This window comes from Stigmatopora nigra, chromosome 7 (genome assembly GCF_051989575.1).
Source record: "Stigmatopora nigra isolate UIUO_SnigA chromosome 7, RoL_Snig_1.1, whole genome shotgun sequence".
Classification (NCBI taxonomy): Eukaryota; Metazoa; Chordata; class Actinopteri; order Syngnathiformes; family Syngnathidae; genus Stigmatopora; species Stigmatopora nigra.
Genome location: NC_135514.1, coordinates 11,679,763 through 11,694,560, shown reverse-complemented (window position 1 = coordinate 11,694,560; position 14,798 = coordinate 11,679,763). Strand labels below are relative to the sequence as shown.

Genomic DNA, 14,798 nt, shown 5'->3' with positions numbered 1-14,798 from the left:
GTTTACCTATATTTTATATACAATATATATATAACGTACAAAAACACAATTACATAATGTACGTAGTAAATTTTATTTCATAATAACTAATAAATCTAAGTATTTATTCAATTCTGAATAAATGATCAAGAGCAGATTAAGGAGGAAACTTGTTTAAATTGTATTAAACAGTTAATGATGTGTAATGTTTACTTGTATATGGCCCTTTTTATATACTGTATATTAGGTAATAAAGACTCCCATTTTACTAACAACAAATCTAGACTTTGAAGCAGCTTTAATAGTGCTGCAGCGAGTTTTTAAAAAAGGGAATGCGATCAATGAGTGTATTGGTTGTTTTCCTTCAGTTTGGCTTCATACCAATTTCACGATTTTTAAAAAAGGGAACTAAAATACATATGGAAAAAATAGACAAATTTTAACCACTCTTAATAACATGAACCGAAATGAGATATTTGGGTTAAAGTTTTTTTTGGACAATTTATTCAAATATAGAGCCTTCTAATCCTCCTATTGATAATTTCAAGTATTGTTCAGATTATTAAACACACCAAGAATGAACACATTTATTTCCTTTACAGTATCAGGTTAGATTAATCATATTTTTCATCATTTCTTTTAACTAGGTCTACAATGTCTTATGTGTCTTATGTCTGTCTTGATACTGACACCAAAAAAATTCCCAAACACGGGATGAAATAAATAAATAATGAAAATAATAATATAATCCAACCTAATCTAATTTAAAACTCATTTATTTAATATCTATTATTTCATGTATTTTTTACTTTTATTTAAAGATGTAATAAACACGAAACTATTTTTGAGCTTTTTACTGGATCAGCAAAAAGTACTTATATATTTTTCTGGTAAGCCCTTATCAAATATTTTTATAATTCACAGGCAATTCTATGCGTTCACTATGGAGACCCCTACGGGAATAAATCCACCAACCACCAATGTTGAAGAACCCGCTTGCAATTCAGTGTAACAACAACCACAACACATCAACTGATATAATAATACGTAAATAATTTCACACACAAGTTCCACCCCTGGCCAAACCCCCCACAAAAAAAACAGAAACTGCAACTTATAGTCCATAAAATACGGTAGTCCGTACAAAAGTAACCCTCCAACTCCCTGGTATTTGAATCCAAGAAAGAAAACAATGCCTATTCTTTGCTTTGCATACCCTTGGGCCAAAAGTATGTTTTCAGAGGGGTAATAGTGCAAAGCTGTGACCACAGTGTAATGAGGGTTTATTTTTTTATTTTTTAGGGCGGCCTTTCTCTCTCTCTAGTCACGTTCCACTTCACATCTTTCCAAACGCACACCCGCTTGGCAATAACGGCTTCCCGATTTCACGGCAGCAGTCACGGTGAGAAAGGTGCGCTTCATATGTAAAGTAGCAAGATGGCTGCAAAAGCGTTTGATGGTTACTGGAGACGACGCCCCCCCATTTGCGGGTGCCTTTTCAGAGCAAAGGGGGGGACACCAGCACCAGGCAATGCTTTGATCACCTGGAGACCGTCTCCATGGTTCAAATAACCCCCCCCCCCAACGCCCACCCCCGTGTTTTTTTGACTTTCTTGAAAGGCGTGATGTAACATTTATCTCCAATTTTCGGTGGCGCCTCAAGATGTGTGATGGATGCGCTCTGGAACTGAAAACATTCATTTGTCAATGTACTGTCTGTGTGAGATATGCCTTGGCCAGCTGGAGGCAGTATAAGACAGACAGGTGGATGTATTGTAGGGTATCTCAAGGGGGCGGTAGGGGGCTAATATTCACTGTTCTTCGCAGAGGATGAAGAATGTAGGGCTGAGTAATGTGATTGGGTTCTTTCGTCATTGAAGGGGATTGGCTGCTATATTTTTAATGATATTTTTTTTGAATAACTGCACAATTGAACGTATTATGGCCATGTAGTAATCATGCTTGGGAGCATGATGGCGCTGTTTGGTAGTAAAGATCCAATATGCTGGCCTAAGATTTTATATTTGTTTTGGCGATCGTAATGACAAAACGATGTAAGTCAAAACTGGTGGAACGTGAGGACTTACTGTATTATTTTAAAGTATTTCTTGACGGAAATGTCCAGTTTTGAATGCTAAGCTAATGGAGAGGCACTGTTTAAGGGACTGACTCAATTTAGTAAGCTGTAGATTGGACAAATTAGACGCTAGTTAGTCGTTTATTTCAGCATTTTCCATTTTGTCTTGAGAAATGGCGTTAAAAAGACTGGAATTAAATTTGTACTGATGCTTTTATTGGCTTAAAAAAGAAAAAATTTAACATAATATTTGCATAATTTAAAAAATAATGTAATTTGAAATTCGATTGATAATTTGAATCATTGAATTTCAAATTGAAGGCATTTTAACATTCAGGTTTGAATTCAATTACATATTTGTTTTAAGTACTTATATACACTGGGCAAAATGTTTTTTTCCATTTTCATGACAAATCTTGACGATAAGAATCCAGTTTAAAGGACGTATGGTTAAGAACATTTGCAAATCGGACTCTGACGCCATTACAAAATCTCCATCTTCTTTCAAATGTGAGTCTTATATTAAAAGGGTGTATTATCTTCCATAAATAAAAACGGTCTGCTTTTGCATTTACAGCATCAGAGACGAAAGAGGAGGCACGACTGAAAACCATTCCCGGTTAGCAAAATCCATCAAACGCTATCATTAGCGAGCGAGCCGGGCCGCGTGGAGTGGGGATGCTCGGCCCCCGGAGGAAAAACATGGCAGGCAATCATGACGCCATGACATTCAGCCAGGAAAACAAACAGATGAACGAGCGGGAGGGAGGTTAACTCATCAACGGTGGACAAGCGACAAATGACTGGAAATCGTACACGGTGGAGACCAAGGAATGAACTATTCCTAGCCAATTCCACCACCAAATTGCCTTCTGACTAAATGAGCGGCATTCAAAGCCAAAAAATGCTTGATTTCGTCAAAATATGACAAAATGAGCAAACACAAAAAAACATACCGTATTTTCATGACTATAAGGCACACTTAAGTCTTAAATTTTCTCCAAAATAGACTGTGCGCCTTATAATCCAGTGCGCCTTATATATGGAAAAAAACAGAAAACCAAAAACGAAAAACCACCACTGTCGGATATTAAAAAAACCCAAACGCCTGAACTGAAACAATACTGTTAAATATGCAGATGCCATCTTAGTTTACAAAATCTTCCATCATATAGCTCCTCCCCCACTGCAAGATTTTATACAAAAAAATCCAAAACACCAACAATGGCCGGCTCTAGAGGTGACTGTAAAGTAGTGAGTGCTTCATACCTGGAAGTCAATAGCAATTGCCGTATTTTCACGACTATGAGGCGCACTTAAAAGTCTTTAATTTTCTCCAAAATAGACAGTGCACCTTATAATACAGTGCGCCTTATATATGGAAAAAATGTCATTCATTTAGGGTGCGCCTTATAGTCGTGAAAATACGCTACTCTTAGTCATGGCTAATTAATATTCAAAGCGAGAGCCAGGCATACCCTTGATTGGTCGCCAGAAAACAACATAATTCAAGACGTTCCTGCTTATTATCCCGCTCAGGTGTGCCCATAAAGTGACCCGGGTCTTCCCTTGCAGTGTCAGTTGAGTGACAAATGGCTGCAAGCGCAAAACTCAATTGATTTTTATCCGTCTAATGATGATCCTGTAAGAGATCCATGTCAAGTCCCATCAACTATTACATTAAAGGAAATATTCTCCATCGATTTTCTCCCGCGGGTATCTGCAAGTGTGTGTGTGTGTGTGTGTGTGTGTGAGACGGAGTATTTATAATTTAGAGTCGACATGAATGTTTAAGTGCAAAGGCATGAACTCTTAAAATATGGAATTAAGTGCCAGGTAAAAACAACAACAACAGCCTTTTGTTGTTCCATAGAAAATGAATGTGTCCCATGTGGAGAACTCCCAATACTGCATTTCATGTTCAATGGTCAAAAGGATTGGACGTCTATTACCATCAATGTTACTGACACTTGATCATAGCAACCTGTTTACTTAATGCCCAAAATTTCAGAGCAATTGACTAAAAAATCAACAGGAAAATGAGCAAAAATTCCAACGAACCCAAACTAGAATCAACAATAAGTGACTCATGCATATGTGACTGTCACTAACAGGAGGTATAACATATATAAATGCTACAAAAGTAAAAATAATTGACTAAAATTACACAGGTGATGTGGGATTGCGACCAAAATAAAAATAAATGACTTTTAAATGCAGCCCAAACCAAGCAAATGGCCCAAAAATAGCAACAAACAACCGGGAAATTCCACCAAATGAATTGGAAATGACCAAAAATCAACTATTTGCCTCAACATGATCAGGGAGTCAACTAAATTATGGGGCTCAACAATAGGGAGTGACTCAAAAAGGACCAGTAAGTGACCAAAAAATGCTTCAAAATTAATAGTAAGGCCAAATCAACAGAAAATGAACCAAAACAAACCTGGAAATGCCTCAAAATCAACTGCAATTGACCAAATATCATTAGAAAATGACCACTATTTGCCCAAACATCATCAGGAAATGATGTAGATCAGTAATTGACCCAAAAATGCTCCAAAATGAATAGCAAGTGGCCCAAAAACAACATAAAATGTCTTGGAAATATGCTATGAGGAACACCTGCTCTGATAACAGATGAAATGTACCAACAATTTCTCTAAAAATGGTATTTTCACAGTAAAATTGATTTAAAATCCACAAACTATGTCATAGACATGCTATTATTTTCTCAAATTGTTGCCTTTCAGTGCATTTTCTTACACTCTAGGGTTTTAAATAATAAAACAATACCATGAGCTCTACAACCCAGTGTCAAAAAAAAAGTATAAACAAAAACAAACTGCTACATTTAACTCCAAAGAACTGAAGATTAGGATGCTTATTTTCTACGACTTGTTGTTTTTTTGTATTGCAATTGTGTGTTTAAAAAAGAACCAGTAAAAAAATCTACAGTTGGCAAGGATAAAAGTGCAGTTTTGGAGAGGTAGCTTCACATAAATCCGTAAAGTTAGTGCGGTTAAATTGAATCAAAAGCTCAGTTGAAGTTGATATTTAGCGCTTACGTGTCAAAGGTGACTTCAAGCGGAAGCGGCACATCAAAAAGTGGTCTCACTCACCGCCGAAAGCCGCGCCCATGGAGACTTTTTCCTTCCCCTTCATTCTTCAAACATCCAAGACCTGGCGAGGCGAGCCTTGCTTGGCAGCTAATTAGTCCAATTAGTCTTCTCCCTGGCACAAATTCGGTCCAGCGTCACTAAAAGCCCCCCAAAAAATAACACAAAAAGTAACATGTGAATATTCGGAAGATAACGTTAAAATGGCTTTGTTATAATTGGGTCAAACTGGAAAATGGAATTGAATGCTTTTAATTGTCATTACAAAAGTACTATTATGATATTTAAAGCTTCACCACAAAGTGCACAAATAATAATAACAAACAAACAAACAAATAGATAAATCTCATCTCTTTTTCTGGCCCGCTTCATCCGTATTAAGTTCACGGGGGGTGCTGGAGACTATCCCAGCTGACTCCTACATATGCGTATCTGTATGTATATGTATATATAAGTGTACAAATACAGGAAAACTACGGCCCGTGGGCCAGATGTGGCCCGTAGAGGCCTTTTAATCCTTTTAATGTTTATTTTTTATTTTTCCCCAAGATGGCGCCGTCACGCGGAAACCAGTTGCAGTAGCTCTGTCCACTCTTATTTATTTTTCGTGTTTTACAGCCCCTCTATCTTTTTTTTGAATTACATTTTAAAATTTTATTAATACATTCCTTTTTACTTTACTTTGTACTTTATACTTTTTACTTGAATGATGAGTAATGAGTATGTTAATACTTTAGTCCTTTTTTTCTATTCATGTTTCATATGTACTGTTAACGAATGCACTTTTTTATATATATCGTATCTTGTGCTGACCCGGCCCATCTGTCAAATTTTAAAGTCAATGTGGCCCCCGGGCCCAAAAAAATTACCCACCCCTGGTATAATATCTAATATAAATGCTATTTATGGATAATTTCCTTGGATATACTTTCTTACTGTTTGGTAAATTTGGGGCATTTGAGGTCAGTAAGGAGAAGATATCATGGTTTGGCATTGACCTAATCTATTATATTATATGCTCTCTTATCTAAAGTAAAACAAAGACAACAAAATAACAAAACATTCGTCGCTTGGCGAGCAAGCAAATGCAAAGTGGAGCTGTCACTGGATACGTTGAAATCCGTGGAGAGGATTTCGAGTCTTTTAAACTCTACGAGGCTGTGACACGTGGCAAATAAGACGTGAGCCTAAACACTCCAATCATCCCTGAAAGCTTCGGCAAAGCAAATGCTATCATTTCGCAGATCCGACCTCTTTCACGCCGGATCTTTTTTGTCCTCTTGCTTGTTGTCCAATCTATTGAATGTCACATGCCGCCTGCTGTTTTTTACGGCCTTGACACCCTAAACGGCGTGCGCCTGGATCTCTGACAAACTCTGTTAGATTTCTTTTTACGACCTCGTGTAAGAAGGTCTACTCAGGAGACACGGGTCAAATGTTCAAGCATATTCATGCGCTTCCTGCTGTGCATATTATGAAACAACTGCTTATGCTGTGGAATTGGATGTGAAGAGAAGGAATTTTCAGGTTTGAGGTTGCAGTTGAATCCATCTATCTGGTGCAGTTGAATCCATCATAACTGGGATTTTGCTATTCTCATAGAAGAGTTTTTGCCTCTAATTCAAGCAGGGTTCTGTTTTAACTAATCTCTGTTTAATGAATGGATGAAACCTGATTGAATATGCAATTAAACATCGTTCAAAGCTAATAAAAACAACAAAAATCCAGCTGAATCCATGTGTTATTCTCAAAAACTGGACCAAGATTGGCTCTAAACTAGAAATCACTCCAGATTAAGTCAAGCAGGAGATGAAACCAAGTCTAAAACCAAATCAGAGACCATGACTGAGACTGAGACTGAAATGGAAAACCAAAACCAAGACTGACAAGAAACCAGAACCAGGAATGTCAGTAAAAATCAAGACTTAGAGCAAGATTGAAACAGGATTCGCATATTCACATTACAGCAAGGGTGTCAAACTCATTTTAGTTTCAATTTCATCCAGAGGGCCAATATGTCTTCCAACTAGGCTGCCAAAATTAATTGAATATTAAATTCACAGCATTTTCCAATTGTGCTGATCAATAGATCATTTTTGGACATTTAAAATTGTACAAATCATCTGCAATTATTGATTTAAAATGAGCAAACAAAGGAAATATTACCTAAAGATCTATAATCTTCATTTGAATTTGATCCTAAAACAGAAAGTTGGCACTCATGATTTACTTACTTGGGCCACAAAAAAATGATGAAGCGGACCAGATTTGGCCCCCGGGCCACCACTTGGACACCTGTGCATTACAGGAAAGTCCATAAATTTCCTTCTTTGGTCCAGACCAAAATAAAATGGACACCTATTTTCTTCAGAGTCATTCCTTTTGAATACGTCCCGAAACACAGACTGAGCACGAAACCAGGACTGAAACCAAGACCAAGACCGAGTTCCTTAGATTTCAGACTAGGTTTAAGACGAGTTATGGCTGGTTTTGATTTGAAGAACCTGACTAGAGATGGCTTTTCGGCTTCTGGTACAAATTCATAGTCACCATCAAGATTCCGACAGGTTCTAATGGCCGACTTCTCCCATTTATCTTTCTTAGGTTTTCTTTATCCTGCATCAAATCAGGACAACAAAACATTACTATCATCACCTGTGAGACGAAAACCCTCGTCTCCATCCGATCGCATTGTAATAATGAAAAATAGATGGCAAACTTTTGGTGCATGCATGTCATTTGCTGCCATACTCGCGTCATTCTTCCTTCTCTATTATCTGACGGCGACCTGGGGGCCGCTAAGGTGTATCCACCCTGGTGGGCATGCTTCATCCATGTTAATGAGGATCTGGGAGCTCACGTTTCTCCAAGGTCACACAAACGCAATGTTGCGGCACTGTAGGGATTAACCGTGGCATGCATCTTTATTCCGTATGCTGGTGGTTTGAGCACGGGTACTCACAGATTACATTGACCTTGCAGTTCGCCGGGAATCACGCTGTGAAAACAAATGTGTGCGTGTCCATGTTCAGGCGGCTGCTATGCTTGCTTACACATTGCGATCAGCAAGAGTGCTTTACACAAGCAATCATTTAATAAAAGGCAAGCCATAGTGTGTCACCTCTCAAAGGTGCAAGCTGTTCTCATCTTAACCCGGATTGCTCTCAATCCATTGCAGAAGATTAAACATTTGTGTGTAATGTTACACTCCACAACAAGGTAAAAACTCCCAAAGTGTCAACAAATCCAATCTTACATCTGTATTTCAAACACTGGTTTAAAAACCATTCATTTTTTTGTACTGCTTATCCTCACAAGGGTCGCGGGGGTTGCTGGAGACTATCCCGGCCGGTTATCTACTACACAGCAGGTTGTGGACATCATGAATGGGTGAATAACCAATCACAGAGCAGAAAGAGATTGATAACCTTTCACGGTTACAATGGGGCAAGTTAGAGACTACTCGGCATGTTTTTGTGATATGGGAGGGTACCGGAGTACCTGGAGAAAAGCCATGCAAGCCTGGGAAGAACATGCTTCTACCCACTGGAAAGTTCGGACCTGCGGTCGAACCTTCGACTATAGAACTGTGGGGCTGACGCGCTAAACTATAGGGGTGGGCAAACTTTTCGGCCTGGGGGGCCACATTGACTTTAAAAATTTGAGAGACGGGCCGGGTCAGCACAAGATATGATACATATAAAAAAGTGCATCCGTTAACAGTACATATGAAACTTAAACAGAAAAAATGACTAAAGTATTAACATACTCATCACTCATCATTAATGTATAAAGTACAAAGTCAAGTAAAAAGGAATGTATTAGGAAATATTATAATGTAAATTAAAAAAAGATAGAAGGGCTGAAAAACACAAAAAACAAATAAGAGTGGACACAGCTACTGCCACTGACTTCCACGTGACGGCACCATTTTGGGATTAAAAAATAATAATTGGACAATGTCGGCGGAACGGATTAAAAAGCCTACCGGACTGTATGTGGCCCGCGGGCCGTAGTTTGCCCATATCTGCCCTAAACACTCAAAAATGGCTGCCCGGCTTCAAACTAAAGAAAAATAATTACACTCAAATGACCAACAAAATGGTCGGAATATCTCACAGCAACAAAAACAACTCTCTGATTGGCTTCGTCTCCAGCGAAAAACATCAGCAGTGACAAAACACAAGTCAACACTCTTATTCACCGAGCTCTAACTAAGACTAAAATCCATATTCAACCCCATACACAACACACACCTATTGCCGAATATATCCTCTCATAGCATTACCGTTGATTGTACAAATTCTCCCTAAGAAACTCAGCATCTGAGCACACATTGGCGCAGCCCCACCTCAGCCAGGCGCTGCCCTTTGATACCAGAGCATTTATACCATTTATTTCCCCGCGCATCCCATAATATTGGAGCGTGTGGGCTGACTTTTCCCTTGCCTGGTCATCAGTGTAAAACACCTCAACACAGGAGACAGAGACAGATGGAGAGCACAGCCGCCAGCCTCCTGCTCTGCTCCTATGATTAATGCCCACGCATACACACACACATACACACACATGTACTACACATAACTACACACAGACACACACAATACATGTGATTGTACATCACTGGCGAAAATGGCATGCATAAATAAGCGAGGATTCGCTTGATGACGCAGAGTTAAATGCCATTGCGCCAGGCTGTTTTATGCTTGTATATATACCGTATTTTCATGACTATAAGGCGCACATAAAAGTCTTAAATTTTCTCCAAAATAGACTGTGCGACTTATAGTCCAGTGCGCCTTATATACGGAAAAAACAGAAAACCAAAAACGAAAAACCACCACTGTCGGATATTAAAAAAACACAAACGCCTGAACTGAAACAATACTGTTAAATATGCAGATGCCATCTTAGTTTACAAAATCTTCCATCATATAGCTCCTCCCCCACCGCAAGATTTTATACCAAAAAAATCCAAAACATCAACAATGGCTGGCTCTAGAGGTGACTGTAAAGTAGTGAGTGCTTCATACCTGGAATTCAATAGCAATGACCGTATTTTCACCACTATAAGGCGCACTTAAATGTCTTAAATTTTCTCCAAAATATACAGTGCGACTTATAATCCAGTGCGCCTTATATATGGAAAAAACAGAAAAACAAAAACCACCACTGCCGGATATTAAAAAAACACAAACGCCTGAACTGAAACAATACTGTTAAATATGCAGATGCCATCTTAAATTAACAAAATCTTCCATCATATAGCTCCCCCCCCACTGCAAGATTTTATACAAAAAAATCCAAAACATCAACAATGGCTGGCTCTAGAGGTGACTGTAAAATAGTGAGTGCCTCATACCTGGAAGTCAATAGCAATGACCGTATTTTCACCACTATAAGGCGCACTTAAAAGTCTTACATTTTCTCCAAAATAGACAGTGCGCCTTATAATCCAATGCGCCTTATAATCCAGTGCGCCTTATATATGGGAAAACCAAAAACGAAAAACCACCACTGTCGGATATTAAAAAAACACAAACGCCTGAACTGAAATAATACTGTTAAATATGCAGATGCCATCTTAGTTTACAACATCTTCCATCATATAGCTCCTCCCCCACTGCAAGATTTTATACAAAAAAATCCAAAACATCAACAATGGCTGGCTCCAGAGGTGACTGTGTAAAGTTCATAAACGTGTGGAAAGCAATAACATATTCCCTTGTTTGATTGGCAACAGGTGTTGGAACAGGTTTATTATAAGTAAAAATTGGAGAGTTTCTCCTGGCAATCTTGATGATCTTTAACGGCACACACGGGGGTGCTACAAAATCTTGCTTGGGAATCACTAGGATTGAGAAAAGATATTAAAAAATCATTTGTAATGGTTTTAGCCTCCTTTTAATGGTGGGAAATTATTTACAAATTGGCCCAGTTATGTCTCCTTCAGTAAAAAAATACTATAATTTAGAAATATAAAGCAAAGCAAATATAAAGGAAAGTGAAATTATTCACATTCTGCACGAGACTATAAACTACAAGTGTCCACATTGTACCGTGGGTTATTTGACCCTAAAGACATGAGGCACTTTATTCTACAAAAAGCTATAAATTTGCTACACTGGACAGAGTATATATATATCACAGTTTTCAAAAGTGGGGGAAATAGTGGCAGTTAAAAATCTAAAAATTACATGTAGTACAAGTAGCAACTGAAAATTTGGACTTTAGGAAGTATGACAAAAAAATCTGTCTGATCAGTACAGTGGTACCTTGCTTGACATACGAGTGCCCTGACATACGAGCAATTTGAGATACGAGTAAAATTTTGGGCAATATTTATCTTGAGATACGAGACAAATTTTGATATACGAGCATATGAGGCTGCTCATAAGAACATCATGGGAACTATCTTTCTGGTTGCTACTTTCTAATGTAATGTCTTTACGAGCACTGGGCGGAGCATTGCATTTTTTTTCAGTGTTTTTTTTCCGTTAGTCATTGCGAATGGCGGATCGGTCGCTAATACGAGAGGAGTATATACTACTTCTTGTTGGCAAGTGGTTGTGCGTTATCCTATTGTGATGACATTTGTGTGCATCATTTTGGGAATATTTTGAAGGGAAGACAAAACCAAACGACCCTCACTCGGTTGCATTTGAAAGTCAGGGGGGAGACGGGGCAAATATATCCAACCCGCGAGAAAGAAATGTATCAAAATTTTAAAACAAAATTAAAATTAAATTTAGTGTAAGGTTAGATTAAATTTATTTTTGAGTGTGTCTGCATCGTAATCCAAGTTTATTTAAATGTATTTATGTTATGTTACGAGCACGTTGCCGTGCAATAAAACTGTATGGGTAAAGTTGCTTGCTGACACACTATATTGGTATAGTGAAAAGGTGGCCAGGTGTGCATATTATGATTAAAGCCTGACTATTAGCAGTCAAAGATTATGTTTTTTTTGTCGGCTACCAGTGACCGAGAATATCACATTAGAGTCAAAATGGGTAAAACAAGGTCGGTTTTACAAAAACAGACTTAAAAAAGTAGTTATACGGCATACACAATTGGAAATGATCAAAAAACGTATGAAATACGGGACAATCGTATAACTTGACAGGTATGTAATCTATGTGGAGAGTTATTGATGAAACTATGTGTAAGAAAAATAAGCCTCTCCGAGTCAAATTGGTTTAAGAACATTTAGGAACCACTTTGTGAGATTATCTGAAATGTTTACCCACATTGAAGTGATTCAGAAAGGGAAATGAATGCATGAATGGAATCTAAGTGTTCAATTTGGTCAGTCGTGAGCAGTAGAAAAAAACATTTCAAATATATTTGGTATTTTAAAGTGATTCACAACCACTTTTTAAGGGAAAATGGCTTGATTCAATGATTTGTGTTTGGATAATTTAAAATCTGAAGGGTAGAACATAAAGTGTTGGCCAATAGTCAATTACGAACCCCCCCTTACTATTCCTAGTTGGTGGTGTTTAGGTGGGTGAAGGTTCAAATGCTATCTCCGAGTAAGACTGACCTGTTTGTCTTGGCGAGTCTCTGATGTCGCGCTAATAAGACGGCGAGCGACTGATGCACGACTTTGTTCCTGAGTGGACGCTTTGGGGAATTTACTGGAATTTCTGCTAATGACTTAAAAAGTTGATCTGTGGTGACTTGCTGGAAACTAGGAAGACACAGAGGAATAGCAAGAGATAAAAAAAAAACGCCTACATACAATCGATATAGACTTACATTCCGACAATTTAGCGGTTGACCAATTACGGAAAAGAAACAATTTTACCAAAGTGTATAATATACTAATAAAATTCAAGTCCTGCATCTCAACAATTGTGTAAACAACCATTATGTGGTGTTTTAGGGGATTGTAAAAAAGATTAATGGCATTTCAATTACCATATTTTCCCATATATAAGGCGCACTGGATTATAAGGCGCACCCTCAATGAATGAAATTTTTCCCATATATAAGGCGCACTGGATTATAAGGTGCACCCTCAATGAATGGCACATTTTAATTTTTTCCATATATAAGGCGCACTGGATTATAAGGCGCCGTGTCTATTTTGGAGGAAACTCTAAGACTTAAGTGCGCCTTATAGCCGTGAAAATAGAGTACGATTTTTTTTTAGGATTTTTTGTTTTTATTCTGCGTATTGGTTGAAGTACTATTGTTTATTCAATATAATGTTTTGCATTTATCAGTGTCAGTAAAGATTTTGTTGTTTTCCAGCCTTATTTTATTTCAAACTTGACTGTAGAAGCTAAATACCGTATTTTCCATATATAAGGCGCACCACATTATAAGGCGCATCGCATTATAAGGCGCACCCTCAATGAATGGCACATTTTAATTTTTTTTCCATATATAAGGCACACTGGATTATAAGGCGCCCTGTCTATTATGGAGAAAATTTAAGACTTTTAAGTGCGCCTTATAGTCGTGAAAATATGGTACTTTTCAGTGTACTTTTATTATATACTAATAAAATTCAAGTCCTGCATCTCAACAATTGTGGAAACAACTATTACGTAATGTTTTGGCGGATTGTAAAAAAAAAAAATCATGGCATTTCAATTAATCATTGTCATTGGAAAGGTGAGTACTTTTCATAGTACTTTTAGACATGTATGACATTTAAACAATGATCTGATATAATGTAGAAACAATAAGGTCATGGTAGTTCAGAATAGGAAGACTAATAGTAGTATTTTTTTTTAAAGAAATTGATTTTTTTAATGCAAACGAACTAATAATGGCATCATAGTTCATTTTTTATTTAGTAGGAGAGTAAAAATATTTAATGGAAAGTTGGCCCAGTGACATTATTTCAAATTGTTTTGGCATTATTGTTTTGTTAAAGGCCATCATTGTATTAAATGTCATACTTTAAAGTGTTTTGGCTGAAAGTCGTGCAGATGTCGTGTTTTGCATCTCAATTCAGAATGGAATATTACAATACAGCCCAAAAATATTGAGTATAATGTATTATATATCGAATGAGTGATAATACTTTGTACTTGTGTATTACGTGCGTTGTGATTTACTGGCAACTGGTTTAAGGATGTATGTAAGAAAATGACGGATAGAAGGACATACTAAACAAAATGAAGTAGCTTAACATAAGAGAAGGGAAAAATCTTGAGGAATAGAATAAAACAGTAATCTAAATAATAACTTATTTCCACATCAATGTAGTATTTTACGGACTATAAGTCGCTTTTTTTCATAGTTTGGCTGGGCCAGTTATAGGCTGTTGATTTCTATTTTACTTTCATTACTTTATAATAGTATGTGTGGTCTTGGTTTCTGATAAAAAATAAATTGTAACCCCCCAAAAAGTGAAATATATATATTTTTTCTTCATTGTGTACTCTTTTGCTGGTGTGACTTATACTCAGATGCGACTTATAGTCTGGAAAATTCTACCCGATAGTAAAACCAGTTTAGAATTTGGATTACCTTAAAAAAATGGCGTTTATGTAGCACGGACAGCTGCTGCACTGTTTGCTTTTGCCCTTCAACATGTCCGGCAGGGAGCAGATTGAGTTCACCTTGGATTGGACAAGAACAATAGACAGGTGCTCCAGTCTTTC

General features: G+C 37.4%; 1 protein-coding gene across 1 annotated transcript in view; it reads right to left on the bottom strand.

Moving 5' to 3' along the window:
* The window catches only part of LOC144199488 (uncharacterized), an 80,872-nt gene extending 66,074 nt beyond the window's left edge, over window positions 1-14,798 (bottom strand). The window contains exons 1-3 of the mRNA XM_077721154.1: window positions 14,665-14,798; window positions 12,722-12,868; window positions 5,179-5,315 (exon numbers count right to left, since the gene is read on the bottom strand). The gene's annotated coding sequence lies outside the window, so the exon portion shown is untranslated. The remainder of the gene's footprint in view (window positions 1-5,178; window positions 5,316-12,721; window positions 12,869-14,664) is intronic.